This window comes from Podarcis muralis, chromosome 4, assembly GCF_964188315.1.
Source record: "Podarcis muralis chromosome 4, rPodMur119.hap1.1, whole genome shotgun sequence".
NCBI lineage: Eukaryota > Metazoa > Chordata > Lepidosauria > Squamata > Lacertidae > Podarcis > Podarcis muralis.
This window is the reverse complement of record NC_135658.1, coordinates 28,954,471-28,970,781: the sequence shown is the minus strand read 5'-3', so window position 1 is coordinate 28,970,781 and position 16,311 is coordinate 28,954,471. Positions and strand designations below refer to the sequence as shown.

General features: G+C 43.4%; 1 protein-coding gene across 6 annotated transcripts in view; it reads left to right on the top strand.

Annotated features, from left to right (window-relative positions):
• The window catches only part of STARD13 (StAR related lipid transfer domain containing 13), a 218,240-nt gene that overhangs the window by 146,310 nt on the left and 55,619 nt on the right, over nt 1–16,311 (top strand). For 2 of the 6 annotated variants that reach the window (XM_028726489.2, XM_077927139.1), the window contains exon 1: nt 7,088–8,338. The exons of the other annotated variants lie outside the window; for them this stretch is intronic. The gene's annotated coding sequence lies outside the window, so the exon portion shown is untranslated. Of the gene's footprint in view, nt 1–7,087; nt 8,339–16,311 lie in introns of those variants that run through there. 6 annotated transcript variants of the gene reach the window in all.

Genomic DNA, 16,311 nt, shown 5'->3' with positions numbered 1-16,311 from the left:
GTTGTACTTTGGGTTCTGAAAACGCTGGTTGAGCAAGAATGCAAGCTCTAGATGGCCTCTAGTGGACTGCTTGTGGAACTGTAGGAATCTTTGTTCAACCAGCAGTCATTTCTCCAACTGCTTCTCAGGTGTGGTTGCACAGATACTTTGGCTTCAGCTAATATTGTATTATGTGGATAATTTTCTTTGCGTTGCTGTTACTGAGAAAAAGAGAGCATCTTCTGATGCCCTAGGCGTCCTCCTTTATGCATTGCCGAGGAAGATTAAAGTCTGTGGCTGGGTTTAGCTAAATTAAACAGAACTGCGCCCCCTCCTTTACAAGCAGCACTCAAAGGAAGGTGACCATCATCACCAGGAACTGCCCTCTGGCATAGCTGTTGCCCTCCTTTCTAGGATTGGGGAGGAGATTGGTTATAGCCTGATTATTTTGTGCCATTGGCTCAACAGTCAAAGGTGGACAGCTCCCATCATCTCTGATTATTGGTTTTGCTGGCTGGGAGTTCCCATCATCCCTGACCACTGGTCCTGTTAGCTAGGGATGATGGGAGTTGTAGTCCCAAAACATCTGGAGGGCCAAGTTTGGCTGTGCCTGGCTTAAGTGGAAGTGAACCACATGTGCAATCCTACCAAGCAGTAAATTTGCTATCCCACAGCAGATTCCTAGAGAGAAAGAGCTTTCTCTCTGGGAATCTGGTGTCAGTGGTAGCATCGGATCAGGGCTTTAGTGCCGAAGCCTAGGCGCTCACTAAGCAGAATGAGCAGGAAGGCTCCACAAATCCCAACAGGGCTGCTTAGCCTATTCTTCTACAAGAGAATGTACCCTGCCTATCCATGGCTAGTCTCTCAGAAACTTGCCCCAAACTCCGCAAGCCACACAAATCAAACAAGAAGAGCAGAACAGGGGTGGCATTCACTCTTAGACTACCTTCCAGGGACCACATGCCAGCAGTGGATGTAGTCACCCCACACTTTCTCACATGCACTTTCTCACACACATGGGGGAAGGGCATGCAAACAGGCACATAGCATGTGCACATGCACACGCCAGCAGATCTGTGCAGATCAGCTGAGGAAGAGGGTTATCACTGCTTCAAATTATCCACTCATCAAATTATCTGATGACCAGGGACTGAGTGATTTCAATCCCTGGCAGTGCCCTGGGCTCCACCTACCCCAGTAAAATGTCTTAATTTTTCCCACTCTTTTTGCCTTCACCACCAAAATTGATAGGGGTTTGGTGGGCAGGAGGTAGAAAAATTCCTTAAGGAGCTGGATCAGACATTGTAACTTACCTACCTCTGATGTAGGTAAACCTGAGGGGCTGTACCACTGGAGTTACACATACATTATCAGAGTGTAATGGCAGCTGCTGCCATGGTGGTTCACACACTGCTTGTGGTAATGCTTGGTGGAAGCAGATGGCATGGGCAGAGCAGATGGCACAGTCTCCTGTTACTCCCACATTGCCCCAGCCTGGATCAGGCAACATTGGCATGGGAAGTAACCGCTTTGTTGGCTGTTAGGCTTTCATCCCCTCCTTGCAAAATGCATAATAGAGGGAAAATGGGAAAGTCACTGAAGGAGGAATAGAATCAATAGATTATTGTGCATAGTATGTGTACTTTGGTTTGATGAAGCAACGCTTTTCAGGTAATAACATGAATAGTGAAAGAAAAGCAAATATTATTTCCCTAGGCCGGTAAAAGATCAAAGAGAGACCTAATTCCACAAAAGCGCAGTGACCTTTGTCTTTCTATAATAAAGCACACTGTGGCCGTATGCATAGTGAAACACATTCTGCAGCTGTAAAATAAATAACTTCCAGATTCATTTCTCCTTTGTTAGTACGAGCCTAGAAGTCACATTTATAGCACGTGGAAGCTGGAAACTGTAGTTTACCCCGGCAAAGCTAAAATTCCCAGCACATTTAACAAACTGTTATTTGCAGGATTCTTAAGGGGAAGCCATATGATTTAAATGTGTTTTAAAAGTATGGTATGGATATGCTATTGTTAGGAGCCACATGCAAGGGGTGCTTACTCATACACATACAGCAAGCTTTTTATTTTATTTAATAGTTTCTATTTGTGTATTTCAGAACTGACGTCTTTGTCCTATTCCAACATCTCCACTGTAAGCACATATAACCCCAATAACATCTACAGTACTGGTATTCAAACCCCTGGCCAGATCCTGCAAGCGAGAGCTATGTATGCAGTAAGTTCTGCATATGTTTAGCCTTGCTGGATTTGCAACTGTGTAGATTCGGTGTTATCCATGTGAATTGTGGGGAGCTGTGGACCCTGGGGTCTCTTCCAACCCTCTATGATTCTGTGGATGTCTTGCTTTTATAATCTACGTGCCCTTGGTAATGAGGGCCAGTTTAAAACATCATAGAGGGGTCTAATTCATGCGGGAAATCAGCATGAATAGAGGAGCTTCCCAGATTCAGACCAGAAGGGATTGGCAGCGTGCCTTTGCTCCCTCTTGTGAGCTTGCACGCAAGTGAATTGAACACTGAAATAGGACTTGTCGTCCTCTAAAATGCTCTCTTTCCCTCTTTGTAATGAGGCGCCTGCAAAATTTATTTGCAAAGCTCAACAAAGGGTGATATTCAACTAAGCTTAACTCAGAGTAGACCTACTGAAATTAATGGACCTAACTTAGCCATGTTCATTAATTTCAGTGGTCTACTTTGACAGTAGAACAGTCTCCCTTGGGAGGTTGCGGACTCTCCTTCCTTGGAGGCTTTTAAGCAGAGGTTGGATGGCCAGCTGTCATTGATGCTTTAGATGAGATTTCTGCATTGCAGGGGGTTGGGAAAGATGAGCCTTGAGTCCCTTCCAGCTCTTAAGATTCTGAGATTCTATTTAGTTGAATACCACCCAAAGTCTTCAGCAGTCCTGATGCCTTCAGCATCTTAGCACAAACAGAACTGAGGAAGCATTTTTGCTGTGCTTCTAGATCAGGGAATAGGCCTGGAATTGTTTCCCCTTCATAGGAACTGTGTGGTTATTTTTCCGTCAGCCAGTTATTTGCTGTGAATAAGGCATCGCATCCCCTTGGAGGAACTGTTACAGCCACTGCACTTAAAACCTGAAGCATGAACTTCTTGGACATGGGCCTCAGCAGGAGAACTGTGACTAGCACTGGATGGAGCGTTAATTTATCAGAATCGCACTGCTCTCGATAACATAAAACTTGCACGCTGTATAATGGATTTTGTTTTCTACAGGGCCTCCTGGAAGGCAAGAAGGGTATTTGGGTTACTTTACTTGCTTGCATGGTTCCGTGGCTCTGGCTTCCCTCTGTTTTTCGCTGCTAAATCACATTAAGAGAAGCAAGAATGGGTGTGGGATCTTTAACAACTCCACTTACTTCTGCCTTGCAAAGAAGTTGAACTTTCCCCACTGCAACACAAGGTTTAGCATAAGAAGGAGGCTAAATCACAGTTCTAACAAAAGCTGGCATTTATTCTTGAGGGTGAACATATAGGACATGTTTGCCATTGGCCTCTTTCAGACTACCGTACAGTGGGAATATTTAGCTATGTATTAATATCATGAGGATAAGCGAAACAAAGTTTGTCTGTCTTTACTGAAGCCAGAGTCAGCTCCACACACCCAACAGTCTGCTTCACACAGAAGAATGACCACCTCATATTCACAGGGAGAAGTGGATGTCTTGAAATAGCCTCTGCAGCAAAATATCCTCTCCAAATTTTACCAAGTTATAATGTCTTAAGGTTATCAGCCAAGGAAGATTTCATGTTCATGTCCCATGCAGGTTCTGGAATTTTATATTTCATGAGGTGGCAACTGCTACACAGTTTGGAAAATAGCTGAGTTTCCCACCATGTAAATAAGGTGTTTTGCAAACTGAAGAATAAGCGATTTGGTGGATAGCAAACTAGTAGTAGAGCTCTGTGCTGTAATTCCTTCTGACTGGTTACACCAGCTGGAGAGTTCGAAATCTAAATGTGCAACCCGTTAACAGGCCTTTTCAGTGATGGCTCACAACTTGTAGAATGTTCTCCCCAAGGAAGCTACTTTTAGGTGCCAGGAGGGAAAGTTTCATTTCAGCGAGGCTTTTCGCCTTTAGCTTAGAAAGTTGTAGATATGATGGCCTTCTTTAGTGGGTGGGATATATTAGCTAACATTTTATGTATGTGATTTTTTTTGGGGGGGGTGCTTTTATCCTAGTTTAGTTTTGTATTGGTTTTAGTTTTTGTATTATTTTTAAGTAATTTTGAGTTTAAAGGTAAAGGTAAAGGTACCCCTGCCCGTCCGGGCCAGTCGTGACCGACTCTAGGGTTGCGCGCTCATCTCGCTCAAGAGGCCGGGAGCCGGCGCTGTCCGAAGACACTTCCGGGTCACGTGGCCAACGTGACAAAGCTGCATCTGGCGAGCCAGCACCAGCGCCGCACACGGAAACGCCATTTACCTTCCCGCTATAAAGCGGTCCCTATTTATCTACTTGCACTTAAGGGTGCTTTCGAACTGCTAGGTGGGCAGGCGCTGGGACCGAACGACGGGAGCTCACCCTGCTGCAGGGATTCGAACTGCCAACCTTACGATCAGCAAGTCTTAGGCACTGAGGTTTTACCCACAGCGCCACCCGCGTCCCTTTTTTGAGTTTACTTTTTGTAAATGAAAAAAGCAACCAATAAGTGTAATTAATAATAAGAAATCTGTGCCATTTGAAGCATCACAATCCTGTGTTTATAAAGCACTTTATATCCTAAAAGTAATTAATAAATCATTAATAATTCAAGCAGCATCTGAGAACCAAGCAAAACTCTCTCTGGAAACTCCCATCCCTGCCTAGTCCAGACTTAGCAGCAATGAATCACATTTTAAGTCAATACGCTTGGCTTAAAAAATTAATTCCCTTTGCCCATAAAGATGTATCCAGGACCAGCCTTAAATAACCTGATGCCCTCCTGATGTTCAGGGACTACAGATTCTTTTGGCACTTGGAGGGTAGCAAATTGATGAAGGCTGCCCTGGATCACAATTCAGGCTTTTTCAGTATTTGGCTTGTTGCCCCTTAATAATTGTCATAATGCCGGTCACGGGTTCAATGTTGTATCAAAATAAAGTTGTTCAGCAACGTCTTCTTGCTGAATAAAACACTGAGCTGGATGCTACATCCTTGCTGAGGGCTGTTTTCCATGTTACTTTTCTATATTGCGTACATGTGAGAAGGCATCCAGAAAATAGGCATGCTTGTTTGTAAAGAGAGAATTGTCCACATCTGAAAATATGTGTTTGGCATACGAACTGGCTTACACCGACTCAGACTGTTTTTGTGTGTAGCCCAATATCTGAGAGGCAGCACCCTTCCATTTTCCTAGCCATGCTGGTGAGACCTTATAACTGGAGGTTCCAGGGACTGAACTCAGGATTGGAGGCGAAGCGTGTGCTGTGCCATGCAACTGCAGCAAATACCTCCGCAGTTGGAGAGCCAGTGTGGTGTAGTGGTTAAGAGTGATAGACTCGTAATCTGGTGGACCGGGTTCGCTTCCCTGCTCCTCCACATGCAGCTGCTGGGTGACCTTGGGCTAGTCACACTTCTCTGAAGTCTCTCAGCCTCACTCACCTCACAGAGTGTTTGTTGTGGGGGAGGAAGGGAAAGGAGAATGTTAGCTGCTTTGAGACTCCTTCGGGTAGTGATAAAGCGGGATATCAAATCCAAACTCTTCTTCTCTTCTTCTCCAACATGCTACATTCTTGTGTCTGATTCTGCGCAAGTTATGTCTCTTCACAGAAGAGATCATAGTTCAGGGTTACCAAATTCTCTTGCATGTATAAGGTCCCATGTCCAAGTTGTGTGCTGTACTTTACCCAGGTCAGCCTTATTGAAAGGCTATTTGAGGACACTCCCACATTTGAAGGTCCATGTGGTTAAATTCCAGTGAAAGCAAGGGCCTTGAGGGTGTCCATCAATAGTTAAGACCTCTAGAGGACATCAAGCAGTTACAAAGGTCACCTGGGCACAGTCTTACCCACTATGATAATGTCTATGTCTATCTATGGTATATATAACATTTGAATTTAAATTATTGTAATTATTTCTAAAGTTTCATCTATACATATAAACTAGAGCAAGGTTTCCCAGACTTGGGTCTCCAGCTGTTTTTGGACTACCATTCCCATCATCCCTGACCACTGGTCCTGCTGGCTAGGGATGATGGGAGTTTTAGTCCAAAAACAGCTGGAGACCCAAGTCTGGGAAACCCTCAGCTAGTGTATGCACATGTTATGCAAATCTGTTCTCTTTGCCCTCTTCCTTTCTTTTTTGGTGATGTGTAAGTGACCTCTCTAGTCCCTCTCAATTTAAGCACTAGAATCCGCAATGATAAGGATTTTGGGTAGCAGGTCTTAGGGGGCCAGGTCTTGATCCTTGGAAGACTGGGCTAGATGGATCAGTGTTGTCCCTACTTCCACATATTTCATGGGTGAGCAGCTCATCGGGATGGTTTGCAGAGCAGTTTTGGAAAATAAACATCATGAGACAGCTTACTCAGCTATTTCCTGTGACTCCTACAGACTTTGTACAACTGTGATCGTAACAAAGGAAGTGATCTTCCAACTCAAGTGCTGGCAGACAAAGTAAATGTGGGTTCAAATTAGTAGCAATTACTCTTACTATTTAATATAATTTATTTTCAGCTATAGCACCTTTCCACAAACATTCAGGGTAGTTTACAATACAAAAAAAAAACCAAAAATACAAAAAAAAAATCTGTAAAACTACAGAGCAAACTAAAATTGACTTTTAAAACTCTAAATAGGTGTGGAAGTATGTATGGCAGCTTAAAGTTTTTATCCTACAATATCCTACTGGAATAGTCTATCTTCACTGTCCCTAAAAGCAAGTAGCACTAGAGCAGGCACCCCCAACCTGAGGCCCTCCAGATGTTTTGGACTACAATTCCCATCATCCCTGACCACTGGTCCTGTTAGCTAGGGATCATGGGAGTTGTAGGCCAAAACATCTGGAGGGCCTCAGGTTGGGGGTGCCTGCACTAGAGCCAGGTGGACCTCCCTTGAATGGCTGTTCCAGATCTTTGGCACCACAGCTGAAAAGGCCCTGTTTCAAATGCTCATCCACCATGTTTTAACAGCAGGAGGAACTGAAGCAGGGTCTCCAAAGATGAGCAAAGTTGCCAAGCATTTCTCAAGAAGTTTTAGTCCTAGGCCATTTGGTGCTTTAAAGGTCGAAACCAGTACCTTGAATTAAGTCCAAAAACAATCTGAAAAAACCAGGGAGGCTGTATAAGATTGCTGTACTGTGATATGATCAATTGGCTCCGGTCAGAACTCTGGCAACTGTGTTTTGAACCAATTTAAGTTTCCAGAGTGTCTTCAAGGGCACTCTCACACATCACATGTGTCAAATCTAGCAGTGGCTTAATGACTGAGACAAAGACTGATTTCTGTTTTTAAAAGGTGTCATTGGCATATTAAACAAAGAGGGTGAAAAGCACTCCTAGCAACCACTGCCACCTTACAGGGCCAGATCGCAAGAGCATTTCCAAACTGATAACCATCTGCCCAGAGGAATGCAGGTTGCATTCACCAGAATAGTACCTCCATCTTGTGTGAATTAAGCTTCAGTTTGTTCACCATCATGACGTAAACCAGTTCCAAAATGCAACCACTTTAAGACTTCCCCAGCTTCACCGGGATTAGAAGACAGAAATGAGAGGTAGAGCTGAGTGCGATTTGCATAGTGACCTAGACCGCTGGTGGTATGCGTTTTTTAAAGGACCGCTTGGTATAAACTGTGCAGTGTGTTTTGCCTCACACTGGCATTAGGATAGGGAAGTATTGTATTACATTGACATAGCTCTTTGGGCTTGAAGGTCACAGCTCTCTTGTCATGACTTCTCCGTATTATTGATTTGACTGCGCGGTTGACTTTCATGTGCACCTCATTAAGATGAGTAATTGTTTTCCAAGTTGCAAGTGGAGGTGCAGGTCTCTTCATGGTATAATTGCATGATTTACCCTGAGCAGCCAGTGGTAAGAGAAATGTTTTACAGAAGATCCAGCTGTGAGTTTTCATTTCTTCAGGAACAGGAGGCGGGACTAGAAACCAACCTAAAGCCAGGCAGGGCATTGATCAGACCAGAAATGATGTAGGGAGCACACAGCCCTGCAGACAGCCTCGTGGAAATATTAACTGGCAGAGATAACCAAGAGGAAATTCTCAGTGGCAGAGTGAAACCATCTGTCAGATTCCGAACAGTTCTTCTCAATAAGCAGAAAATGAAATCGAGAAGGGATTGTGTTTAACGGAACAGCGGAGCCTTGGGATATTTGTACACAAAGTAAGTTTTCATCCTCCAGTAATTATGTGTTTATTAGTACGATAACTAATGCCATTTGAAGTGCTCTTCAGTTTGGAAAGGGGGGGAAACGAGCTTATCTTCTCTGTACTTCCTCTGTACTTTAAAGGTTTTAAATATACGTTAGAAATGCGACCAAGTTTATCGTGAAGTTGCTTATTTAAAACAATTTGCAAACAAGCTTTTGAATTGCTCATAGTGCATGTTGTAGAGTGGTTTTGATGATCTTGTTTGAGAGGCACCTTCTCTGTGGTAAAGACTTATTTTAGAATCAGTCATACTGGCAGTACTGATTAGGAGCATGCCTGGTATATAAGTAATGAAAGGGGAGAATATAATCTGTCTTTGGGGGGTTGAGAAAAATTGTATGCTTATCCCATATTTATCCTGAGATAAGCAAGAAGAAACTACAAACAGTATATCAAAATAAATCCTATCCTTTCTGAGATTATTGATAATATGGCCATTAAGAAGAATGTCTCGAGGGAGTTTTGAAAAGAATAAATGTATGTGGTCCAAAAGTATCTTCAAAGTTTATGTGCATCCAGTCTTCTAAAGACCTCATACTTTTCTATATTTTACTTATTTAAAATATTTTACTTTGCAATTCAACAAGGTTTTCAATGTGATTGGTTTTATATTTACATAAGTGAAACTATGGCATGTCAGTTGCAAGAACTGTGTACCAATTTATTCGGTGGGTCTTGGTGGGTGCCAGCCACCTAATTTCTAATGGCTTGAGATGGAGGTGATAATAACCAGAAGGTGCTTGCAATTACCCTATGGAAGACCCTAGAAATTGGTTTTATTTGGCACCAAACAATCCTGCTACAGTTTTGTACAGCAACGACACTTTTGTTGTGGTATGTTTTATGCGCTATCTGCTTTCGGCCAGAAGTGGAAGCTTTAGCTGTAAACTCTCTTTTTTATATATAATAAAACAACAACAACTCTCTCTCACTCTCTCTCTCTCTCTCTCTCTCTCTCTCTCTCTCAATGTTATGGCCCAATATGGATGACAAAACATTGTAGCATGTGTGGGAAAATGGCTGCAGTCCAATGTCTGGAATCATTTATCTTCTGGTAGAGTTTGGAAGATGACTGTTTTATGCATTTTACAGAACTCCCCGCTGATTGATGTCATTTGCTTAGGGGGGAGGGTGCCCTGTTGTTGCGAACAGGGATGAATGGGGTGGAGGGGGAGTATCACACTCTTGGTACTATTTAACTATCAAACAATAATAGTAGCAGCAGAGTGGGTTGTATCCTGTCCAGTGTCCCTGATGCACTTCTTTTTTAAAGCTTTTGGCACATTTATGTTTAGTTTTTGACAGTCACATAGATCTATCTGATCGCTTCTTAAACATAAAACCCTTCTCTTTTTCAGCTTTGGGAACTGCTGAGCCAAGGATAGGGGTTCACCCCCCTCCCATCTTTTTCACTTAAAGGGTTTCCCTAGAATTGCTGCTGGTTTTATTGTCGAGATTGGTGGGGAACAGAAACGATGTTGCATTCGTGCAGTTTGTGTTCGCTGTGTCTTAGCACTTGTCCTTTGCCCGCCAAGACATTTCCATTCCTTTTGCCAGGATTTAGTAAAGAGGTTGCATCATAATGTGGTTGCCACACATCTAAATCCCATGATAGTTTGGCCGTGTGCTACATGCAGTCCTTAAAATTACTAGAGTTTATATGTGTGTTGTTGTTGTTTCTAATGGTTCGGCAGGGGCTTTAGGTTTTTGACACATTAGTTTTACTCAAGAGGAATCTAAGGCTGACTACACACTATACTCTGTGTGCAGAACACGCCCACTTCTGGTTTGGGAAGTGGCGTACAAACGTTGGCCACAAAAATCTTATCTTGTGGCTATCTTGAGGTCTATCCACCTTTGTTGTTTCTTAGGAAATGATGCATTTTGATGCTTTTCACCTTCAGTCCTAATTGAGAATAAGGACAGCCTAGCTACATTGCAAGCCCAAGAAAGCAGGCTGATAATGCCAATTTCTCTATCTTCCTGTCAGCATGCTTTTGATACTGTGCATGCCTCGAAATCATTTGTTCCCTTCTCCTAGCCCCCTCACTTGGCTATCCGTGTCATACGTTGAAACTGATATTTGCTGTACACCACCTATTTCCTCCAATCTTGACTTTGACGTCATTGGCATCAGATTGCAGGGTAGTGAATGAATGGGCCCTGTGTGGTACATGCATATGTGTTTGCTAATTAGATGGGCTGTTTCTGTATTCAGAGCCCCCTTTCCAAGACAAAAGGTCGGATTGATTTATTTTCCATTTTTGACTGGAAGTCACTTCATGGGAAAGCCACTAACAAGCGAAGCTACAAAGGGCATTTTGCACAGATAAGTTAGCAAGGCAGAAATGGAAGGGAAAGAGGAATAATGGAACATTGCTTTGCTCCATCCTAGATTGTTGTCACTGAGGCTTTCAGACGGAAAAGAGAATCTCACCACATACAAACCCCATCTGTTTGTTTCTTCAATAAGATTCTCCTATAATACTTTGTTCGCCTTTCACATATTTCCGCTGCTCTGGAAAAGAAGCTGCAGCTATCTCAAGTAGAATTAGCCCACAACTATTTTATTTTAATCCTAGGTTGCTAAGCAGAAGTGCACAGGCTTCGTGTCCTTCTAGCCTTTCTTATCAGGTGAACAATTATCAAGCAAAGGCTGGAATGTTATTTTAAAATATTGTAAGCTGTAACTGCAATGTAAACTTTTTAGTCATATGCAATCTTCCATTTAATCATTTCCGGTGTGAAAGACAAAACTCTGGCAAAGACATCTCATAAAGTTTGCCCCTACGTATCTTAGGGCTATACATTTTTTCCGCTGGACTTTTATTTTTTACATTAACTTATAAAGAAGGCTGATCACCGAACAATTGATGCTTTTGAATTATGGTGCTGGAGGAGACTCTTGAGAGTCCCATGGACTGCAAGAAGATCAAACCTATCCATTCTTAAGGAAATCAGCCCTGAGTGCTCACTGGAAAGACAGATCGTGAAGCTGAGGCTCCAATACTTTGGCCACCTCATGAGAAGAGAAGACTCCCTGGAAAAGACCCTGATGTTGGGAAAGATGGAGGGCACAAGGAGAAGGGGACGACAGAGGACGAGATAGTTGGACAGTGGTCTCGAAGCTACTAGCATGAGTTTGACCAAACTGTGGGAGGCAATGGAAGACAGGAGTGCCTGGCGTGCTCTGGTCCATGGGGTCACGAAGAGTCGGACACGACTAAATAACTAAACAACAACAAACTTGTAAATTTAATTCCATAAAAGAGATCGTCCCTGTTGACCCTATGAAATGTCAAGTAAAGTTGATATACCAATCTTTAGTAGTTGAAATAAGCTGACGAGTAGTGAAAAAACACGCAGTGGATCACATTGCTACATCCTCCCCATTAACCCCAAGCAGCGAGAAGTTTCAGGGTCAGTGCTTACCTGAGTCTGACTTCCTTTTGAAGGAGAGAAGCCTGGAGACTTATAGTGATTTTCAATATTTGAATGTATTTTCAAAAATACAAGCTGAGTGTAGATGGATACATATACCCTAAGCATTTTATAGGCAGTGATTGCTTTGCTGAAGCCCCCCCCCCCCCCCCCGAGAAGCAGCTTGGCACCCCTAAAGGTGTCTCTCCCCTCTTCAACTCTCAGTTCAGCTATCTCTGCCCCTTTGTGTGTCCCTGTCTTCTTATTCTAATTTCTTTGTAACAATATATAGTGTATATATAGCCAAGCACCTCAGTATAATGATATGAAGTGGCTAGTTTCCATGTCCAGGTTTATTCTATAAGGGCTTAACAGGCTGCTGTCATTCATTTAAGGGAATCTTAAGGAACTGGAATAGCTTTCTGGAAGTCTGGAGGCCCTCAGAATCCAGACATTCAGGTACAACTTCCATCATGCCTGGACCTGGGCCATGTTTGCTAGGGAGTCATAGTCCAGCAACAGCTGGTGGTCTGATGGTCCTCTACTCCTGATCTAACATTGCTAACTCTGATTGGTGGCAGCTGTCAGATGTTCTCAGGCAGAGATCTTCTCCCCAGCTCTATGACTTGGACCTTCTACATACCAGGCATCTGCTCTCTCTCTCTCTCGCTCTCTCAGAGTTGTGGCTCATCCCCATCTTCCCTTGAGTGATGCTCAAAGATGTATACACTTGAAATTGTATTGTCCAGATAGGCAGCAACACAACAGATGATCTCTTTAGCTCAGTCTGGGTCTCTGAATATACAGTATGCAGTTCTATAAGCAAATTGCATGAATTATTCATTTTGACAAACAGATGTTTTCATGAGTAGGCTCTCTTGGGAATCGCACCGGTGTATATAAAATGTTATAACTAGCTCTTGTGGGAAAGGGAAGCAGTTTTTTATGTCTGGTATGGAGAACACTTGTTTGGAACATAGCCTTCTATAGCCTTCATCCTAGTTGCTTCTTGGATGAAGAATAGTGAAGTCAGTCCACTACCTTTTAAATGGTTTACAAATTTCTATAAAAGACCAGATCAGTATTTTGTGGAAATATCTTGGCAACCCCACCACCCTTTTAGTTGACTCAGCCAACAGCCGCTCATTGTACTTCTTTAAGCTTCCTGGCAACACTGCCCTACAGAACCATAGATTTTTTGGGTTCATAATGATATGGATGAGCTCAGTAAGTCTGACTATAAAATCTGGAGCAAGTCCCCTCCTCACTATAGCTAAACCTATTAGCCATTTATATCAGAGTAATTTGAGATTGCTCAGTGTTTGAAGATCACAGGCTAAGACTGCAGTCTTACGTATTACTTGCACACAAGATGTTTTTGTGGCACTCATTTCAGCTGCCCGCACTGCAAAATTCCAGGCATGTTCTCTCAGAAACAAGTTCCCCTATGTTCAGTGAGTATACTTCCTACTAACTGTTCGGGCTTGCTGCCTTTAAGCTTAAGCCTATAGGTCTAGCCCTAAGCTGCTTTTCCTTGTGTTCAAGTTATTTCAAGTGGACTGTTCCACAATGCAGGCATATCCCATCATTGTTAGTCCCAGTCAAGATAAAGTTAGTCATCTCTTAAGTCCCACTGAAAGCAATGGGACCTGGAATTAGTCTGAGTGCGAGAATTGTGCCAATTCTTTGGGTGTGGGCCTCTCACACGTTATTTTATACATACACTGAGGAGGTGTGTAGATGCAGTCCTTGCCATGCAGAGTGAATCTTTTTTCAAGTGAGTTTCTGAATGCCTTCTTGGCTTTACACAAGTCCTTTATGTTGCTCCTCATCTTGCCTCTCTCCCACCTTTCCTAGCTAGTATACCCAATGTATGCATGCCTTTTTCACTTTCCCCTCCCTGCTGTCTGATGGGCTGTGGGTTGCCCACTCCTCAGTATAGATTACAGACCAGCTGACTCTCCCACTTCAGGTGAGAAAGACTCTAGATTTGGGGACTGATACCCCTTTCTCTTGCTTTGAATTCTAATGTCCGGTTGCCTTTGTTCTTCTCAGTTCCACCTTCATTTGGTTTCCCCAAACAATATTGTTGACAATTCATGTGATCCAAAGCTGGCAAGGGCAGAGAAACGATTTGCTTTGATCTACCAACGCAAGAGCTATGTTTGCAAGATCAAAGTCAACTGCTTCGCTACGCCACTCAAGTCCTGTGCAATCCAATAAGCACTTTGCAAAACAGCTAAATACATTTAACACAATAATGTACTTTTTAACCTGCAGAATTCCTGACTCATTCATCACATCCAAGATTTGGGTTAGAAGGATGCCATCCATGCAGACGAGTTTGGGCCGCTCTCTTTGCATATTCTGAATGATGTCAGAATAATCCTTAGAAATATGAAACATTCCAAACATTTGAAATTTTAGAACTAATGCAGTGATTAGCAAATCCATCAGATGTTTTATTCCACGAGACACCAGTCATTCACGGCACCCTTCCCTGCTCATCTGAGTAGTAGTAGTCCCCTAGCAAACAGTCAAGAAGGAACAATCTGCCTAGGCATTTTTTTCAAGGCAGAGAGAGGCAAGAACAGACAGCATTTTCAACAATCTGGAATGCCTCTCCTAGCTTTTCAGAGCAGGTACCAAGATAGCACCACATTATTGATGTCAAGGAGTACCAGAGTGGTGTAGTGGTTAGAGAGCTAGACTAGGACTTGGGAGACCAGAGTTTAACTCTCCACTCAGACACAACACTCAGTCTCTCAGCCTAACCTGCCTTCTAGAGCTGTTGTGAGGATAATGTGAGGAAGAGGAGAAATAAATGCAAATTCAAGGAAGAGGGTAGCATATGAAAGAGGAAGTAAGACAGGAAGGACATAGGCAGGAAGAGTGAAAGGGTGGGCAAGTGGTCATTAAAAATGCATATATTAAATGAAAGTTTGTTTTACGCAGAGGGACATAATACCCAGAATACACACACGCACACATTTCTTGGAAATTAAATATAATAGTGTTTTCTTAAGAACATTTAGCTGAATTACAAGAATTGTTGTCAGGGGACAAAACCCACATTCATTCCATTGTATGCCTTGGGCTTGGACTTGTGTATCCCCTATGAGGAATGTTTGGTATTTGGTGCTTTGTTTTTGTGGATGGCATTAGTGGGGAAAGGTTGTCTAAAAAAGCAACTCAGGGGGATGGCAAGTAGAGACAAAGACACCATTACGGAGCCTGTGGTTTTAGCAAACTGTTTATCATGCTAACTTAGAGATTGTAGATTGAAATCATGCGGCACACAATTCTGATGAAAACAAATCAACAACTGGTTTCCTAGCAAGGAAGATATGCACAACATTGCCCTTCCCTTTCATTTAAGGCAAGTCCTTTCTGGGATTTATTGAAGCAAACTTCAGATCAGACACCTTCCTGGCCTTTAAAGGAAGCTTCATTCCAACAGCCTCCTGAAGTTCTCTAAAGAAAAGTTACTCATGGGGCTTAATAATTAGCAGATAAACGGGCAGCATTATTAGTTTCAGTAACTCATGGAGGGGAGGGCAGTATTTCATGCCTAAGAGGACCACCTCTGCCTCCCACTTGTGTTTTTAGACTGGTCAGTGTTGCTGCTCCCTTCTCTGTTCAGTTATCTGTGTTGAAGCACCTAGACTGTGCAGATAAAGGTAGGGAGACTTCAATGGAATCCACAAGACTGCCCCCCCCCCACAGCAGCAAGGAGGGCCAGGAGTTGCAGGACAATAAAAGGTAAAGGTAAAGGTACCCCTGCCCGTACGGGCCAGTCTTGACAGACTCTAGGGTTGTGCGCCCATCTCACTCAAGAGGCCGGGGGCCAGCGCTGTCCGGAGACACTTCCGGGTCACGTGGCCAGCGTGACACCGCTGCTCTGGCGAGCCAGAGCCGCACACGGAAACGCCGTTTACCTTCCCGCTAGTAAGCGGTCCCTATTTATCTACTTGCACCCGGGAGTGCTTTCGAACTGCTAGGTTGGCAGGCGCTGGGACTGAACAACGGGAGCGCACCCCGCTGCGGGGATTCGAACCGCCGACCTTTCGATCGGCAAGCCCTAGGCGCTGAGACTTTTACCCACAGCGCCACCCGCGTCCCTTATACATAGCTCCAAATGAGCAATTTGTTCTAATAAAGTTTGGGAGCAGATTGGGCCTTGTTAAACCCTCCCCGCACCAGACTAAGAGTATAAGTAGAGCCGGCTAGATCAGGCTAATAATAATAATAATAATATTAATTTATTTGTACCCCGCCCACTTCCAACAAAGATTAAAAATATATTAAAATGTCACACATTAAAAACTTCCCTGAACAGGGCTGCCTTCAGATGTCTTCTAAATGTCAGGTAGTTGTTTATCTCTTTGACATCTGATGGGAGGGCATTCCACAGGGCGGGTGCCACTACCAAGAAGGCCCTCTGCCTGGTTCCTTTGCTTCTCGCAGTGAGGGAACCACCAGAAGGCCCTCAGCGCTGGACGTCAG